Source organism: Amia ocellicauda, chromosome 10 (assembly GCF_036373705.1).
Source record: "Amia ocellicauda isolate fAmiCal2 chromosome 10, fAmiCal2.hap1, whole genome shotgun sequence".
Lineage (NCBI taxonomy): Eukaryota > Metazoa > Chordata > Actinopteri > Amiiformes > Amiidae > Amia > Amia ocellicauda.
This window is the reverse complement of record NC_089859.1, coordinates 4,653,785-4,674,240: the sequence shown is the minus strand read 5'-3', so window position 1 is coordinate 4,674,240 and position 20,456 is coordinate 4,653,785.

The window sequence follows — 20,456 nt, the reverse complement described above, 5'->3', positions numbered from 1 at the left end:
AGATTTTAGATCCATAATATTTAGATCCTCTACAGGTTAAATGCTTCTAGTGCCCTATCAAGGCACATTGTGTGGAGGCCAAGCACCTCCAGAAATTGACCATTGGTCAAGATAGCCCTGAGCATCACACCATCAATTCTAACATGGCAGTGGGACCTTCAGTGTACACAGGGACTTCCCTTTGTCCAGACACCAGTTCCTGCAACAGTTGCCACTTGTACATTACTGTGACCTGGTGGAGGATCTCTGGCACTCTGGAGGTAGGAGATGACTAGTGGGCACAGCCCTGGGGCTGACCGGCCTTTCTTACAGGGGCCTTCAGGTGGGGAAGCCATTTTCATGCAAGGGGGCCTCCTCTGCAGAGGAGATCCACAACCAGGCTGGTCCAGCCTGGAGAGAAGCTAGGTGAGGCAGCACTGCCAGCCAGTGAAGACCCCAGGATGTCAGGCCACCCTGACCCTTTACATGTTTTCTGTCGCTTTGTGATCATTATTACATTTCTTAGCAGATGCCTTTATCCATGGTAACTTACAATTGTTACGATCTTATCACATGTCTTATCAGCCCTTTGCTCAGATCCCAAAGACCTGGCCAGTCGAGGAGTAACAGACTTTGATCTCCATCAGACCCCATAGCATGAGTGAAAGTCCTTCTTCATGTTTAAATAATATAGATAAGCAACTATCAAAGTGTGGCACATTTAATACAAACAACAGAGCTTAACATTTAAAAAATACATATTGTTTAAATGTATAGTTAACTATTTTAAACACAAATTGTTTTAACAGGTCCCACACTAATACGATCTCTAGATCACTTATTGGATGTTAGCATTACCTATTGTAATGAAGAAGAAACCAAACTAGAGCTGTATTTGAGGGTTTAATCTGAAATATGAAGCCCTGTTTAACTGCGAGGCTTTTCGGTGCGGGAGGCATCTCAGCCCACGACACCTGCCTGCAGCCAGAGCAGCTATAAGGCCAAACTGGAAACAGACAAGCCCCGGGAGTCGCTGTGCAGCCAAAACCCCCGAGCGCTGCCAACCGTGTGCTGCTACTTGAGTCATGGTAATGAAGGGTGACATCAGGTTTCCACCAGGGAGAAATACCATCCTCAGTGCATTACACGACATTTAACGGTGAACTGTATTTAAACCTGCACCGTCTAAATAAAACCCTTCAATCATGATGATAAACCGAAGGGAATGAAAAATGAATTACATTATTTAGAATATAGTGAGCTGATCTAGTTTTATGTCTTTGATTAATTAATATGTGCGTTTTCCAAGGAGACACTATTTCTCTGTTTGTGGCTTGTTTCCTAGTTTAGTCATTCAGATCGCAATTTATATCACATTTCTGTGAACAATGTATCATCTGCTAATTTCCAATTCAGTACAAGGGGAAAACTCATTTCTCATACTTATCTTAATATATACTGTAACTCGTTGTAGTCACATTAAGCAGTAATGATTTATATGTTTCTGTAATATATATACGCTACAAAATGAGATTTTCATACAGACATTATATTAATGATCCCGGGAGTCTCTCAAGCTATACCCCATACTTCTGTTTGCTGCAGGCGGTCATATTTTTGGCTTTTCATACTCTTAAATACATCTAAAAATAAACTGACACAATGTTGAACAGTAGTAAAAGTAACGCTGAGATCATTGAAGAATTCAAGAATACTGAGAAGGTTTTTGGTCAACTATTTAAAATATACCGTATTTGCTGGTAGAAGGGTAGTATCAACATATCTTGGATTTGAACACAATAAAGACAAAGGTCTAATCTGAGTTAACTGTGCCTTTCACACAATCTCATACTCTGAACTGTGCGTCTTATGAATTAAAATTCAGACCCCTTAGTTCTTATTTACTTCATTAATGAAAGGGATTATTTTCCTTTTTCCAAAAAGGGTCATGAATTTAGCATGTTGAACGATGATGGTCTCTTCCCATTATTTAATTGAACTCAGGCCTAGATCAAATCCCAACTTGGACCTGTTCACAAATTGCACAACACAAGCCGATACCCTCTGATGTTTTTATGTGTATAATGTGGTTTCGACAACGTTTGATTGGATACAAGTTTGTAGTTTGGGGTTTGCGTCTAGATAAGTCAGATTTGATTCAGGCCTTAGTCAGTGTACTGTTCTAATATTAAATGTGTTAGTGGAACAGAGAGATTTGTATTCAACCCCATACATGCTGTAGTCATCTGCACGTTCAAGCCTCTCTTTGAAACACATTTTTATTAGATAGAATTTTCCGTTTTTATTAGTTTTCTTAGATTCTAATTTCAGATCTTAATAACATGTAACCGTCCCTGAGAAAACAGACATTATTATTTTAATAAGAATGAGGTTGTCAGTCTCTTCTAAAGGACTGATAGGGTCCTCACTTGAAATATAATTACTTAAATTAGTTCTTAAATACATATATCAAAGGTGTCTATAATAAAAACAGCTGGATGTTTTTATAAACATGTAACTATTACCATTACTATTAGTCTAGACCTAATATGATTTCCATTTATTTTTTCTACATCTTCAAAATATTTTGAAGCGTTAATGTTCGACAAAGAAAGATGGAAAACCTTTTTTCCAAGAAGACTTTGGTGCAGTTTCAGGACCAGCAGTGATGTTTGCTAATTTCCTCCTTTTTAAATTGATTGTTGTGTCAAACCATCTTTAACATCTATGTATAAACTAAACTGCTTGTACTGAGTGTGTGTTTCATGTGACTGGATGAGCTAGGTGTGCGTTTTCCTCACAGCAAGAATGTGTCAAAATTGTTTCTGGGTCAAGAAGCGCCTCGGTCCTGGTCTGCTGTGGTGTTTGTCGCTCTGGAGGCCAGGCTACGCGTTTCACAGAAGACAATGATATCCTGCTCACCTGGGCCTCAGAGACGCTCAACCACAGAGCTTCTCACGGCATCGTGTTTCAGAAGTCAAAGGGACTAAACATGACTCATAAATGCATTAAATGTATTTATAATTTGGGGGTATTTGCATGCAAGTTTAAATCACGCTATGAGCATGCATTCATGACCTGTCGCACACACGAGGAATGATTGCGCTCATTCCAAAAGTGCATGATCAAATCATTATACAATTCAATCCTATTATATTAAAAAATGATATAAAGCCCCCAATATGCAGAATGAATGCATGTATTTCAATAACGCAATTTTAACATGTTTGTCACACATTGTGCATGATTGACTTAAATATATGTGCAGAGTTTTGTGTTTCTTTTAACACAGTGCCTTATGAAGCAACACATCATCAGTTGTTTCTCATAAATTTGTTCTAAGGCTTCATTGACACATTAACGCATATTTGTGATTTAAATGCATTAAACGTTAATTTCATGAAGCCATGCAATAGTCTTAGCCTACTGGGTAACCATGTGTTATTATTTTCAGTGTTGTCCTTTATTACAGGGGTTCCCAGCGCTGGTCCCCTACCCTGCTGGTTTTTGTTCCAATTACTTAATTGAACCTTAACTGAAGTAACAATCTGCTTAGAATTTACTTTTAAAATTCAATTTACATAAAACATAGCAATTCAAAATATAATACATTTTACAAATTACAATTTACACAGGCAAGTACAGTAAGTGAGGTCCCACATCCTGGACGGTTAAAGCTAAGTGCTGTCAAGAGTGGTCACAGTCAAGGGCTATGGGAAAGGGAGCAAGGAGGAAAACAATCAAAAACACAAGGAGCATAATAAAACTCTGTGAAGTGCAATCTAGCAGGGATAAAAGGACTAATATTACAAGTGCTGTCTGTAAAGATGCGTCTTGAGTAAGCGCCGGAATGAGGTCAAGGACTCTGCTGTCTTGACTTCGGTGGGCAGGTCGTTCCATCATTTAGGGGCCAGGGATGAGAAGGAGCGTCTCTGGAGGAAGGAAAGTGGAGAGGAGGCAGAGTTAGTCTTCTGTCACTGGAAGAGCGCAGTGGTCTGGAGGGGATGTATGGAGAGACGAGTGACTGAAGGTATCTTGGTGCAGTGTGGTCGAGACAGCGGTAGGTGAGGGTCAAAGTCTTGAACTGAATGCGTGCTGCTATCGGGAGCCAGTGGAGGGAGCGGAGCAGTGGAGTAGCATGTGCGAATCGTGGCAGAGAGACACCAGATGAGCCGCAGAGTTCTGGATGAGCTGGAGAGGCGGGTAGTAGATGCAGGCAGGCCGGCCAGGAGGGAGTTGCAGTAGTCCAGGCGGGAGAGGACCAATGACTGGATGAGTAGCTGAGTCGAGTAGTCGGTGAAGAAGGGTCGGATTCGGCGTATGTTGCTCAGGAAGAATCTGCAGGTGCGTGTCAGCGTGGTGATGTGTTTGGTGTAGGAGAGTGCAGGATCGAGGGTGACGCCGAGATTTTTAGCAGAAGATAAAGGAGAGAGTGTGGTGGATTCCAAGGGGATTGAGATGGAGAGATCAGCAGAAGGTGAGGAAGAGTGGGGGAAAAACAGGAGATCCAATTTGGAGAGGTTGAGCTTGATGAGGTGATGTGAATGCATCCAGGCGGAAATAGCAGACAAACAGGAAGAGATGTGAGAGGGGATGAGAGGGTCAGAAGAGGGAAAAGACAGGAAGATCTGGGCATCATCTGTGTAGAAGTGGTAGGAGAAACCATGGGTTGCGATGAGGAGGTCCAGGGAGCGAGTGTAGAGAGAGAACAGGAGCGGGCCCAGTATGGAGCCTTGGCGAATGCCTGTGAGGAGAGGTTGGGGGGTGGATGAGGAGCCTCGCCATGTCACTTGGTAGGACCGGTCTCTGAGGTAGGAGGAGAACCAGGTGAGAGCAGTCCAAGAGATTCCAAGGTCAGCGAGGCAGGAGAGGAGGATGGAGTGATCGACAGTGTCAAATGGTGCAGAGAGATCAAGGAGGATGAGGACTGAGGAGAGGGAGGCGCCCGAGCACAGCTGAGGGAGTCAGTGACAGCCAGGAGAGCCGTCTCAGTGGAGTGGGCTGTGCGGAAGCCGGATTGCAGAGAATCAAGGAGTGAATGTTGGGACAGAAAGTCAGAGCTGACGGTGGATAGCACGCTTGAGGGCCTTTGAAAGGAAGGGGAAGAGGGAGACAGGGCGGTAGTTCTGAGGAGAGGTGGAGTCAATTAAACATGACTTTAATAAGTTCTTTATACAATTGTATACTTAACTTAAACCCCCTACTGTTTAAAATCCTGAAAAGGCTCTAATCAAGGACATTATTAGTTCAATTATGTAACTGAGAGCTCGGCTGGGACAGAAACCAACAGGTTGGGGGCTCCTCCAGGACCTGGTCTGGGAACCCCTGCTTTATTGAAAGAACACATTTCTTCAAACAGTATAATATAACAATGCCTTAATCATGAATCTATGTATCAGGCCTTTTGCATTTGTTATTGTTGCCTGAAACCATACTGACTGCTTTAGGTACACAGCCAGTCATGTTTAATTTCTGCTTGCTTTATCATGTAGTGATTCGAATGTGTGTGAATGCATGGCCTGATTCTTTAATCCCCTTCAATGACATTAGACCGGTAAAGAAGAATGAACTGCTATCATTACAATTCTGCTGGATGTATTGTTGTTATTAACTTCATAATAATAATAATAATAATAATAATAATAATAATAATGATAAAAATGTATCTGTTGTATACAATGGTTTGAGCTAGTGTGAGGAGCCTCCCCGTGTGTGTGTGTGTGTGTGTGTGTGTTAGTGAGTGGTTGTGTGTGTGTGTGTGTGCATGTGTGTTTGGGCTCTGTGGGTTTGCTGAAAGACCCAGTCTTGGCTAATGGTTAGCTGTAGACCAATTAATTCCCCTCGTTGTTACACTGAGAGTGAACAATTGTCCTGTTATTCATATTATTTTGTTTTGCCAGTTTATTTTGTTCCTGACAAGCCTGCACAGTTGATCCTTGTCTTGTCCGCATAAAATACAAACTTCCTGACATTTGCCCCATCACTGCAAAGGTGCGAGACTCCACGCTTACAATATTCAAAGCTATTAATCGTTTTATCGTATGTTGGTGTTGTGCCGTCACCTCAGACTATGCTAATCAATTATGTTTTCTTCTACATGTAAGGGGCTTTGTGGGCTCTGGTATACAGCCTATTCTTCCTTTCAATACATGTCATTGCTTTAGTAGTTACTCAGTTGTCCTTGGGATTTATTGAAAATGTCTCAGAAAAATTACCGATGGATAGCAGAGAAGAAAGAAAGAAAGCAACAAAGACAAATACCTGCTTGATGCTGCAGTTCTGAGTCCAGATGTAGCCGTTGATATTACAGGGTGTAAGGCCCAGGGCCGAAGTACGAGAGGGGAAGTGACAGGCTTGTCAGAGTGTGTAAAGGCACTGCGAAGGCCTTCAACAATCAATTCGACATTCATCTTCATCAGAGCTTTTTCCAGCAGATGTAAAAATGCTCCTCACTAGATTTAGTCAAAACTTTATTTGATGTAATTATAATAAGGAGGGGAATATCTCCGACATCATGCTCGCCTTTTCACTTCCGAAACACTGTATATTTACACACAAACGAGCAATTACAATCATTCTGGACACATCAGGTGCAAATCTTTGGACAATTTACTGGTGTTGAGTTTCAATTCTGCAAATGCTTTTAAATTTATAAAATATGGAAACCCTTAGATTTGGTCTATATCTTGATTTAATTATGCTTCCTGTACAAACGCCTTTAGCAGTAGTCTGCTGTAATACATAATATTATTAGACATATTTTTGAATATGTCTGCCTTAATGGCTTAATATGTTTTATTTCTATTGCAGTACATGTTTGGCTGTGGCTATGGAGATGGTTCTTTAATTTAAAAGATAAACAGACACGGAGAGAGATGGAAAGCTGGTTCTTCAGACAAATATACTGTCAAATCTTCAAAATGTACTCCAGCTGAACAGAAAAAGATATATATATATATCCAAGGTAAATGATATCCAACAAGCCAACACCGTAGAAAGATAACTGTTATTAATAATATTATTTATATTTCGCAGCTGACAAATTTTGCCATATTTCACAAAAACGTTTTACCAAAGAGTAGAGTATGTGATGTTGTTTTGCAGTGTTTGAGGTAATATAAACTAAACTGTGGTACAAAATACAGTGCAAGTGTTGGCAGAACTGTGGTAATTTTTACATGAGTGCTATGTGCAGTGGGGACAGACCAGCAAAATGAGCAAACACAGGGAGGCATGTGGCCAATGAAACGTACAACTCGCTCGAATGCAGCTTAAGATCACAAACGTTCATTTTTATTTACTCATTTTTTGTGTGTTTTTTGTGCAATACAGCACTTAAGAAGGATTCAGATATCTCTGCTTCTTCATTCCCTTAGTGTCAACTGTACAGTTTGCAGAAAAAGCACTGCTGCAGCAAATACATATTTAACAAGAATGATTCTTGTAGCTTTCTCTATTTGTATTTAATTGTGTAATATTTATGGGATTATGTGGGATGATTTCACATTAAGACTGGTTTGTACTTAATTAATGCAGATCATATTTGTTACTCAAGATCAGAGGATGCGACAGCAGAGTGTGTTTTAGGGAGTGCATTTTGATAGTAAGCAGCTATTTTTGGTCTTTCTTTTCCTGTATATATCTGTGTGTGTGTGCACGCGTGTGCACGTTAATGTGTTTAATAATAAGTCGATGCGTTTGCCATAAGGTCAAGTTATTCCTCTAGTCTGCCCTCGCTGTTGTGTTTTAAAGTGGCTGAGGTGCTGTGATGTAAGTCCCTAGAAGTTTATTTCTGTCACACTGAGAGTCAATATCAAAAGCAGGGTCTGCGAGTCTCTGGAGTCTGAAACACAGCGCTGGAGCAGAGACTGCACTGTGCAGAGTAATAGCTTGGTAACCTTATTTGTAAGTAAAAGAAGCCGGGCTAAACTGGATTAGAGTAGTGCTGACCCGACTCGGCAGGGGCTCCAGATAACTCACCTTCAACAGATAGGATATTTCTCTTTATTCCCAGTAATTTGTTTAATGTTTTTCAGCAGGATACCGAGATCCATCCTGTCTGCTGATGCAGTGTGAGTTGTGTACAGATGTGGCTGCCTGTGCAGAAGGCAGGGTTTATAGTCTGCATGTAGGCAGAGAACAATCAAAGCAATAAAAAGCATACATTGCTGCCGGTATATATGGCGAGCTCTGAGTGGCTTCTGAACACTACATTCAATGAGTCATGTTTAGTCTCATTGTGTTCAGTATTGTTCCACTTTCTGCTTTGCTCTCAGCTCCAGTGTGTTGGATTGAGATGCCTCACACTTCACACCAAAACATGTTCAAAAGCACGACCGACAAACAATTAGACTTTCTTCTGATTTGATGTGATGAAACTAATCCATGCTAGCTCCCCTGGCACTGGAGCCCGAGGACGTGTGCTATAATCTGTGACACTGTGTGACACAGAACTGCGTGTGAAAATAGTCTGAGAGAAGTGTTTGTTATCTGCAGTTTGACTGTAGAGATTTACAATATCTATGTTATTTAGACTACAACAATCTATAAAAACAACCATCCAAAATAACTTAATCTATGCTTATACTGAAGTTACACACCAGTAAAGGTTAAGGTTCATCTTCATCAGGGGCTGATATAATTGTGGAAATGGTGATGTTCTTCACGTGGAGCAATTTAAGAAGCTCTTGATAATAGTTTATATTGTTACAGTGGTATATGTTAGTCACATCTCAGAAAGGTAGATCGTCAGGCATTTATGTTTACAAAAGAAGTACTTTTCACAATCCAAATATATATATATATATATATATATATATATATATATATATATATTGTGTGCCCATCCTTATGTGAACGTTCACATTCTCTTTCGGCGAGAAGAAAGTGGTTTACATTTCCAATGTAAGAGAATCTTTTAGCAATCGGCCTTCGGGGGATTATGATTAGTTCTCTCCAGGAGCTATCTAGCCTTCCAGGCACAGGAACAAAGGAAAAAAGAGAAAGAAACAATTGCACAATGCATTATGAGTCCCTGCGGATTTAATCTTCTTAGCTCCTAAGCTTAAATACCTTAAATCTTGTAACTCTTAACATTATTTCAATCTTGTTTTCATCATTGCCTTAGGATTAAATACACTATTACATGGCTTATAACCCAGCAACTTAAAGCTGGCTGAGGAATAGCCTTTCCTTTGGCGGGTCTAACTTTCTGTGGGTAAAAAAGTGGTGAGACTGGCAGACGGCGTTCAGCGGGAGCATCTCACAATGCAGGCTGTGCACGCCATTGTTTTCCTCCTGTAGTCATTTTAAATGGAATGAAGAGAGAGTATTTCCCCCACACTTCCCATTTCACACAGGCCACACTCTGCCCCTGTGAAACAGGGGTAATTGCAGGGGACTGTTTTGCAGGAAAATGATTTGTCTCCCGGAGGAAGTTCACTTGAGCAACCAAAAAAATAAATCAGAAATAGGACAATTAGGACAAGTATTGTGTCTGTAGGACAGGCGCTGACATGGGAGAGGCAAGGTGTCAGGACGGGGTTTGTCTACATAGTGCTCAATTGCATGTGACACAATATCACAGTGTGACGTATTGAGTTTTCAGCAAGGTCAAGCATAAAACACACAACCAAAGACAGGGTGCTCTAATGAGCTCCTAATTGCCTAATTAAATTAATTATTTACTTAATGTGACCAGCATAATCCACATGGACAAGAGAATCTACTTAAAGAGAATCTAATCTGTGCAAATAAAAACGATCAAAATAATGTCTTATATTAATAGTATTAATGAACTATTAAAGCCTGTTAATAATAAATACAGGAATCAATGTTTTTGTATAGCGCCCTTCACAGTACTTATTGAAAACAACAAAGCATGTGTTATTAATATAATAAGTCAAGTAAACTATTAGGCACGGAGGAGAGAACCACGAACTCCTACAGTATGACAATCTGTCGTAGGAGAAATAAAATCCCCGGGGGTCCATGGCTTAAGGCCTGGGCCTAACAGTTGCCTCCCCTCCAGGCAGGATAACCGAAACAAAGAGATCAGTAAGTCTGTGCCCCTGAAATATGAAAAGTTTCACTTATGACTGCTTTTCTATGTGTAGTTTGACCCGCTGCCTTGACTGTTGTGTGTTTGCTTGAGAGAGCTTGCCCGTTTGTCCGAGGGTTTGTTGTTCAGACACTGCTCTTGGTATGGAGTAGTGGGAGCAATATTAGTATTCCTTAATGAATTAGTTCTGTTGTTTGCACTGTTGACTTGCAATAGAAGCAGATGGCCTGACATTTCAAAGATGTGAGTACTTTCCATTTTATCCCTCCCTTGTTAGTAGAAGGAATATACGACAATATGCACATTTTTAGCTGTTTTGCATATTAAAACTAGCCAAATAATTGTTTTCTGACTAATTTCTGTTAGTCTTTAATGCCTAATTAAATTATTTCATAATTGTATAGTTATGGTTGGCTTATATTAGCGTTGCCCTTCTGAAGTTATTTTTGGGAGGAGAGCACATATTTCAGCCAAAGCACTAACAAGAAACATGGACAGAAATCTTGACGTGTGAAATGTTTTCTTTTCAAATCTAAGAGCTGTGATTTATACAGTTCGATCCCTGCAAAGATTCCTTAAAAGAAAAACATATGTAACATTGGAAAGGGCCCTTATGCTGCTGAATGACATGCTTACTTTAAACTTAATTTTGTAGTGATAAATATGTTCCCAGTTTACAGGAAACCTTGCCTGAAGGCCTGCTGACATTATCATTAACTGCTGCTAATTGCTTTTTGACACAAATTTATATTCCAGGTTCGATACTAGTAGAGCCTTTGCAGATTATATGTGCATAATATCTGACTCCTATCATGTCACTCAATATTTTATTCAATTCCACATTACAAAATCAACTCTACGTCAAGTTGTGACAATAGTATTACATTTAAAATGTCTCAACTTTAATGCTTGAAGGATTATGTTTTTTTTTCTCAAATATATTCTGCTGTTTTCAGCAGCAAATTGATTGAGATTTCTCCCCCTGGGGCATTCATGGGGTTGAGGTCAAATAACAGTAATCTTGAGTGAAATAGGCATTGTACTTGTTCAAATCTTTTGATTGCTATCGGGCAAATCACATTTCCAAACGCAGTACGCAGTAAATAGGACCAAACAGCGCGTGTGTGTAAAAACACTGCATGCTCAATATGTGAAGGGACCCTGAATATTTTCAAAAGAGGGCAGTATCACAAACGGTTTAATTAAGAGTCACTGACTCTTTAAATATCACACTTGATGGTTCAAAATCAGTTCTGTATTGTCTTAACAATTAAGTCTTACAGTTCTGACATTGGTGTTTGCTATTGATCAAGCACTGCCAGGCTTTGATGGGTCTGAAATGAACCCTCCCCTCTGCTGGCCTAAACTCTGCTCTTTACATTGTGGCTTTACAGTGTTTAGAGAAGCAGATGGTCCACAGGGCAATTCGTACTCCAGTGTGCCTGACATGCAGACGTGCAGCCTCCTCGCAGACCAATCACACTTAATAAGAACGCACCACAACTTTTGGGTGGCATGCGCAGTTATAGCTGTCTGCTAGATCCAGAAAACTCTTAACTGTTTTTTTTAGTTCAACAGCATATATAAAACTGTCCGAATTATATAAATACTATATATGTGTGTGACTTTTCAGTAACACTTTACATTAAGTGTCCCTAATTACTGTGTATTTACACTGTAATTACTTTGTAACTACCAGTGTAATTATGCCTATTTACACTATATTTACACTGTATTTGTGCATGGTTACAATTTTTTTACTGTGCTAGGGTAACACTTTACATTTAGTGTCCCTATTTACTGTGTATTTAATTGATAACTACCGCTGTAATGATGTATATTTACACTGTATTTACACTGTAACAAGTGATTACAGTGTAAATACACAATAATTCGGGACAATTAATGTAAAGTGGTACTGACTTTTCCATAGGAGTATTATGAATAATAATAAATTATGAATAAAATAGTTGAATGCAATCTGTAGACTATTTAGCTTTGAAAAATATATTTCAGCCGTAACACTGAATGATATGCAGCTTAAAGATGGTCGTTTAATTAGTATGCTACTGGAGTAATTTTAGCCAAATGATAAAGACAAGGTGTGTGTATCTATTTGTAATAGTGAGAGAACACAACACAAGACACAGACACTTTCCACACGTGAGTGTAATTAGCCATTTTCGGGGCAGATTGTGGAGACCGTGTTTGTGCTGTCGTCTCTCGCCTGCTGGTACAAGGGCTGTAACTGTGAGATAAGATGGTTAACAAACAAAACAAAAAGAAAACTACACCAGTAAAAGACGGAAAATCACGTTGTTCATATCCGTTGACCTCACAAAGCCAAACGTGTCGAGTGTTAGCGTTGCTGTATTCCTCAGTATTATTATAAGTGATTTAGTTTTACAACAATATTAGGTAGCATATCGGTGATTACTGAGAATTTTGAATGTTATATGTTTTTGTAATTGCTTGGGATAATAAAGATTTAAGGCTTAGGTAAACAAGCTTTACAAAAGTAAATCAGATAATATGTCACAGTCCCTACTGAAATACCGTCAAGACAAGGATGAGCGAGTGTGTTCCCACACAACCCTAGACACGTATCAGTGCTGGACATTACACGTTGTCGTCTGCCTGCTTTTGTGTTCATTCTCCCCACCTGACTTTTGCATTAGTCTGTAAAAACAAATAAATCAACACTGTGACTTTAAAAAACATGGGACTTCTGCTTCCTTTTAGAGGCAAGGAAAACAAGTAGAGTAACTGTGAGACCATAAAACAACACAAGTTGTTAATCACGTCTATATACACAAGAATTGAGCCACGGCTCCCGAAGGTAAAAGACAGGTGCACCAATTAGCCAGACTGCCAACCACCGATTCCTCAAGTGTGATAATTATATATAGGCTTTCTGTTTTCAGCAAACTATTGAACAAGTTATGTCAGTGGTTTATTCTTTCCTGACCCAAGACACTCTCAGCAATTTCTGAGGCCGTACAGACTGTTTGGGAATCTGAGGATCAATGGCAAACACTAATTAAAAATGGTCTTTTCATTCCCTGTTAGAATAGCATGTTTATTTTCTGCCTTGACCTCAAACATTGTGATGATCATTCTTTCGTCAGCAATATTACAAGTTTTTCTGGTTCAGCAACCAAGAGTTGAAATGTACTTTTCTTGAATTGCTTTTGCAGTGTCTTTTCACTATCAAAATTACATTTTATAAAACCTTTTCAGATTATGTAAATGTCTGCTTTAACAGTGGTTAGAATAGAAGCAATGTGCTGAATGAAGTATGTATCTTTAAAGGTAATATATATATATATATATATATATATATATATATATATATATATATATATATATATATATATACCAGATGATGCTAAATAAAAACAGGCATCCAAGACTCGAGTCATGTTTAAAAATTAAATGCAACAGAAGCAGGCATGAAAGTGCGCAGAACTAAAGACTGATAAAAAATTAAACACGCCTGAACTTAATGTCACAGGACCAAAAGTGATGTTAAAAAATTTAATAGCAGCAGATTTTCAAATCCCTTGGCTTCTGAGAGCCGAGTAATACAGAAAAGCAGTGGGTCTAGAGTCAGCGTAACACAGTCGGAGGAATCAGGATCCATTAATATCGCCCAGTTCGCTCCGAGCACATAGTGTGGGTTAGTGCCGCTGCATTACTGTGGTAGCAAATCACTGTGTGTTCTGGAGAGAAAGAGATGCCAAGAGAGGCGGTCCAGCTGTGCCATCACACCGAGGACTGGACCCGGCCTGCATGCTTTCAAAGTCCGGTCTTTTTATACTCCACTCATTATTTTGTGTCTATTTCTTTATCTTTTTAAAGGTCAGACAGACAAAAAGAAACAGGAAAGAACAGCTGTCTTGGTAGAAGAATATACTGCCTTTCATATTAGCTCTGTTTACCTTAATTGCAGCTCTGGATGGCAGCGTGTGAAGCATCGGATGAGTTCCTAGCGCAGTATAATCCTCTGTAAAATGCTTTCCCTTTTTAAATCTAAAGGTTCTATTGGAGTTTGCTCTATGCAGTAATGCAGACATTTCAGTTGAGGTAATAATAATAATAATATTAAGTTGACCCTGAGTGCTGTGGCCGAGCTGCACACAGTTGACACGTCTCACTGTGTTGGAAGCGCGAGGCTCGGAGGATATGGACATTTGCTGTGTCAGCCGTCTGTTGCTCGAAGCGCTTTGTAGGTCGACGTAACTGTAGGCTGTGAAGCAATCTGGTTCCATCCCTCAACACCTGGGGGATTCGGGAGACGTAACGCCTTGTAACCCAGCAGAACACACAGTACAGCAGTGCATCTCAGTGCCTTCCTTCGATGATGTCTGGTTTCCGATCCACGCCGACGTTTAATTGATTATAGGGATCGAGCCCTGAACGGAACTCGTTTATTATCTTTCTCTGTTTGTTTTATTTCTGCCCCGGGTTTCAGAAAGCAAACCCAACTCCATGCAGGCTGTTTCAATCATCTTCAGAAGATCAATAAATGATGCACAAACAAACGGCTTATATTGTTTCAGAAAAAGTGTTATGAATTGTATATGAGATTCAAATTGTTAAATTCCAGATACCTGGTCAGTGAAGCGAGTTTTCTTAATGAAAGCGAATGTGAAACCCAGCACTGGGCATATTGTTAATTCTGTTTTGCATTATTTTATGAAGAGATGGAAAAATAACAATAATAATAATCATACTTATTATTAATATTAACAATTTTATTTTAAGAAGAAAATGGTTCAATTAAAGAGCTAAAGTAGGACATGGTTTGGGAAACAGAGCTGTGCAGTGTGTTCTGAGCTCCTGCCCCCAGGTGATGAAGGTTGTGTCCTAGATTCTCCAAGACTTCAAGAGACGCACACCATCTTTAACCTTAAGAGGTTTGAACTCATACACTCATCCTGTGCTGTTACACACACACTAGTGGGTTAAATCATATCTAGGCATCTATTTTCTTGTTTTTTTTCTTTTTCTTTTAAAAGTGCACAATACTCTCTCATCTGAGAGTGTGCGATTCTTTATTTAAGTAAACAAGTACATCTGAAAATAAAAAAGCGAATCCTTATTTATGTAATATACCATGTAAACAACAAGGTATACCTCATTACAGTGGCTGAAGGAAAATCATCACACTGGACTTTTCCATATTTATTGTTGCAACCTGAAACATATTGTTTCCCTTTGATTGACACAACCTAATGAGCACGTTGAACAGGCACGAGCATTTTTATTGTGAAACAACAGTTAATACAAAATTACTGAAATGTCTTGATTAGAAAAGTATTCACTTCCCTGAGTCAATAGCTGATAGAATCACCTTTGAAAGCAATTACAGGGTCTTTTATTGTAAGTCTCTACCAGGTTTGCACATCTGGATTGTGCAATATTCACCCGTTCTTCTTGTAAACATTGTTCAAGCTCTGTCGATGTGAGTGGGGATAGCTGGTTGACAGCAAACTTCAATCTTGCCACAGATTGTCAATCTGTCCGGACTTTGACTGGGACTCTAGGACATTTCTGGTTTTAAGCCACTCCAGTGTCGCTGTGGCTGTGCATCTCAGTCGTGGGGTGCTGTAGGTCCCTCAGAGTGTCATTGGCCTCTTGATGGCTCCTCTGACCAGTGCCCTTCTGACCCAGCTGCTCAGTTTGGGAGGACAGTTGAAGCTGCAAGCAGATGCTGGGTGTTGTTGTATACCTTCCACTATTTAATGATCGTCTTGACTGTACTCTTGACTGAAATCTTTTTATACCCCTCCCCTGATCTGTGTCTTTCCACAGCTTTATCCTGGAGTTATATTGAAAGCTCTTGGTCTTCATGGTAGAATCTTTGCTATGACTGCATTACCTTATATTGGGACCTTACAGAGCCAGGCGTATTTAATCTGAAATCATGTGAACCACTTGTATATCACACAGATAGACTGCATTCATCTTATTGTGTGAATTCTGAAGGCAATCGGTTGCATCTGAGCTTATTTGGAAGTGTTGTAGCAAAGGTGGTGAATACTTCTCTAGTGAAGACTTTTCAGGTTTTTATTTTTAATTGATTTGTATTTAAGTTGTCCTGCCCTAAGAGGCTAACAAAGCTCCTCACATATTGAGCATTCATTAAGAATCATCACATTGTGTCACTTCAAGCATCTCAGTTAGTCATTTCTAAGTAAGTTCATTAGCATGGAGTTAATGGCTAACATGCATTAATCATGGTTTTGTTAATAATAACTTTGTGTTCAGTATTTAGGCAATGCAAATAAATTATTTATTACCAGGAACACTTGTGTATCTTAAGAGTCAAGAGTATTGTTATATTATTTAAATAATAGGGAAAATAGGGAAAAATTTGAACAGGTTTATAAACCACCTAAATCTTACCAGTATAGGACAAGTAATGCTTACAGCTGCTGTTCTGAACCTGCATCTTTAGGGACAGTATCTTTAAATGCATCAGTGTGAATGAATGGCCACAAATACTCATATAATTATATTCTCTTTCTAATTAGTCAGAGTTTAATGCATTAATTAATTATTAATATTATTATTACTTGTTTAATTGAACTGCAGTGAGCACTGAGACACCTACAGGATATCAAATTCATTAAAGCTTTAAGAAATAAGTCATGCAAAGCACAGGGTCCTATTCATTCCTCAGGAGACGTTGTTTAGAATTTTTGATGTTCCTGTTTGTTTCAATGGTTTCAGTAATGCATTACCCTATAGTTTTGCATCTCAATGTAATGCATTACTATTGTTTGGGGTCTTGATTGTACTTAATTTCACTTATTTTCTGCATCCGGTCTCTTTTTTCTCAAGATCTTTTGATCTGGTTTTGCATCGATTCCTCCACGTCCTCTCGCAGCTGCCATGGTGATACTCAATACTGTCACACATTTATGTGCATCTAGGTGGCCTTGTTGTCATGAATGATATTAAAACAGTTTTTCAGCTCTAGTTTATACTGCGCTTGATGTATTTTTGGTGTTTCCATCTTACAAAGATGCACACTACGTCAATCCACTCTGGAGTCGCATCCACTATTACATCTATCCAGGACAGTGCAATCTTTGATTATATTTTGAGTTTGTTAAGATCTAGTCAATTTACCTTTCCCCCCATTTCCCAAAACAAATGAATTCCCATAGAAAAATAGCTCATGTATTTGCAGAACAGTAAGGATGCCACACGTTTTCAATGGGATTTAGATCGGTGCTCTGACTTGGTGGTGCCAAACACCTTCCACTGCTTAATATAAAATACTGTCTTCATACATTTTAACTCCAGGCTATAATGCAATGTAACAGAAGATGAATATTTAAAAAGGAGGTGTAGACTTTCTATAGGCACTTATCTTGAGGCTACTGTATGTTAGCACAAATAAAGAATTGATCAATCTGCATATCACAAGACAATTATTCTAACAAATGGACGAAAGTGAATTTTGCCAAAAATTATGACAGATGCAAGACATGTATCATGAACTAAGTAGCTTGAAAAGTACAGGCAAGAAATCCAACATGGTTTCTTTTAACGATGGCAGGGATACTATGTTAAACTTCAAGTTTTTATTTAATTGGAAGAAATGTAAATTGAGTTGAAGATTAATGATGTAATTCTGTATTTTAAAAGGAGATAAGATAGCAAAGAATCATATAAGATCATTGCTATACACTCTTTTGAAAATGCACTAGTAAAGCACCACTTCAGTTAAAGACCACAAATATGAATTTTGACTGTGCTGTTCAAATGAGACAGAGCAGACCGAGGGGAAAACAAATCTGTGATGGTCTATCTCATCTTCCTGCTGTCTAGCAGAAAAGATATGACACCAGTAGTAGTCCTAATTCACTGTTCCCATCCAAGACGCTGGCACTCAGGAGGTGGTTGGAGTGATGTAATCATATTCCAATTGAAACTCACTCGCCTGGAACAATTGAGTCCCATACCAAGAATGGATTTAACATACAGCATATCATAGGCTTGCCTATTTGCTAAAGCTTTCTTGAAATGGTTTGCACTGTATACTAAAGCCAACAGCAGATCTATCTGTCTATCTGTATGTCTGTCTATCTGTCTGTCTCTGTCTGTCTGTCTGTCTGTCTTAGAGCTATATAACCTTTTCTTTTGGTGCCATTAAGAATGTATGTAAGCTTTCTAGCAAGAGTATTTATTTATTAATGGATTTAAATCCTAAAATGTATTTATGAACAAATGTTAATATGGGGTGTTTATAAAAACAGATCAGGGTGTTTCAGACACACAGATCTTTCTTATTGCACTGCAGAAAGCCCAAGTGCATCACAGACATAATAAACTCAAACTAAAGCCACATTACATCTCTTCTACATGTAACCAACTGTCTGTTTTTAGTGAAATTGCATTACAATTGTAATGCAATTGAGAGACAACGTTGTTACTGTAGTCTTCCTGTTTCAGGATCTGCTAAAGAATAAATCTGCAGGATGAATAGCCGGCTTCAAATTGAACAGATTGGGCCAGAGAGGGATTCGTATTCAAATATTTATGGATACAGAAAGACACATATAGCTAGTTTGAAAATGTCTGTGTGTCACTGGAGTCCATAAATAGTGAAGGTATGAGACACTATTGATAGGCTTGTAAAGATCGAGGTGTAAAACAACCCCACTGATGCGGCTTTAATAATATAGTGTTGCAGGTCCACTCTGTGGAACACCTTCTGTTCTTCTCCACGTGAACATGTCTATCCTTGGATGTGCTCATGCTTCTAATTACAAAGAATGAACAACACAAAAAGGCGTGATTAATGCATCCCTTCCACCAAAACAGAAAACACCTCAGACCATGTGAAGAGAAATGCTGGCTCTGCCTCCGCCAGCAATCTCCCCATTTTACATTTCTTCATCTAATTTACATTCAGTTTGTCTTAAATTTTCCTGAAACAACAACAAAAAATCACTCTTCAAATACATTTACTGTAGATGATCATCCTGGGTGTCTGATATAATTGTGGATAAAATGGTCTAGTTTTTGTTTTACTAAACATTTTTAATTACATTTTGTTGTCACATTGCATACAACCTTCATCTGGGAAAAAATTCTTTGATATGTTACACATTATTTAATCATTTTACAGTTTAGGACAAAGCAGTAGCAACAGCTTTTGAGTAATGGATCTAGGGCTGAATTAAACCAAAAATGTCCAAATGCCAATAAAGCATGAAGCTGCGAGAAATCTCTGAATTTCGCTGTTTCCATTTTTACCACATTAAATCAATATCGTGAGCAGCGAACGGGGATGAGACGATTAAAAAGTGTGGCTGATAAAGTGGGCAGAGAGCAAGAAGAGCCCCAGGAGCTGATCCCGGGGGGATTCAAGGTCAGACGGAGGGGTGAAGCTAACAGAGGTTTCTGCTGAAACTCCACTAGAGTCATCTGACTGTCATGTCTGGAAATCTTATACCTAATAATAATAATAATATGAATATGAAGACAAAAGTACTGTTACTGCCGCTAATCATAATAATACAGACAGAATCAAAATGAGCTGTGTTATAAAATTAGTAAGCCTCCAGCTGTGTGATGAATTCCACACCAGTCTGATCCTGTGGGCGGAGTTTCATTTCTTTTTTCCAGAAGCTCCTCCCACAGATGTCATCGAGTTCACATGAAACTGTAGAAATTAAAGTGTGTGACGAGGTTCATGCAAACCTGATGGGGAGCAAATTAGTAACACAGTTGAATAGGTCTAACAAAATTCTCTAAGTCTAACAGGAACTATTCTACACAGGAGTTATTAGGTTGTAGAAGTAAGGCCCAGCAGTGGCAGTGAAGACTCCTAAATAAAGAATTGCTAATTAGGAACTACTACTTTATTTTCATACTTAATTTCAAACATTTTCTGACATTTATTTAAAAGCAAGAATAAAAACACTACAAATCTTGTATTCATATGTTACCTAGAGAGACACGATGATGTAGTCCTCACCTGCACCTGGGCTGTAATAACGGGGGTCAAAATCCACATAAGTACCCTCTGGTATAATATTTTAACCTAATAAATAAATAAATAAATAAATAAATAAATAAATAAGCCATTATTAATCAATATGCCATTTGTTGATAATCTCGCCTTAAAAATCTCACCCTATAAAAATAAGTTTAATTTCTTCTCTGGTGAATCAGCACTTTTTTCACAGCCCACCTTTTCTGTAACACTATATTAATAATTCAAAAATCCAATCTACTTTATTTTGTTTCACAACATGGTGCTGGATTATATGATATGAAGCTTTTTTAATAAAATACATAACACTAATATATATACGTGAGGTGAGTCTTAATATTTAATCCATAACGTCACCCCTACTCCCTTAGCTCAGTATCTGCCAGATCCCCCACCACC